This window comes from Chaetura pelagica, unplaced genomic scaffold, assembly GCF_000747805.2.
Source record: "Chaetura pelagica isolate M959 unplaced genomic scaffold, ChaPel_1.0 scaffold107, whole genome shotgun sequence".
Classification (NCBI taxonomy): domain Eukaryota; kingdom Metazoa; phylum Chordata; class Aves; order Apodiformes; family Apodidae; genus Chaetura; species Chaetura pelagica.
In genome coordinates, this window is record NW_009953979.1 from 68,430 (window position 1) to 68,650 (window position 221).

The 221-nt window shown below is 69.7% G+C and overlaps 1 protein-coding gene across 1 annotated transcript in view; it reads right to left on the reverse strand.

Moving 5' to 3' along the window:
- Window positions 1-221, reverse strand: part of DNMT3A (DNA (cytosine-5-)-methyltransferase 3 alpha) — a 43,082-nt gene that overhangs the window by 8,562 nt on the left and 34,299 nt on the right. The window lies entirely within an intron of this gene.

Consider the following 221-nt stretch of genomic DNA (forward strand, 5'->3'; position numbering starts at 1 on the left):
GCTGCCTGGGGACGGGGACAAGGGGGACACACACAGGTCAGGGCAGGGAGGGCACCGGCTCCTGTCATGGGCCGGGCAGCCCTCCATGAAGGAGTGTGCAGCGCACCTGAACCCACCTCCCCCCCAGCCCCCTTCCCCTGCCCTGCTGCCATGCCTCAGTTTCCCTCTGGGGGGAAGCAGGTGGCAGCGCTGTGTACCCTCCAGGGGGCTGCCCGCTCTGT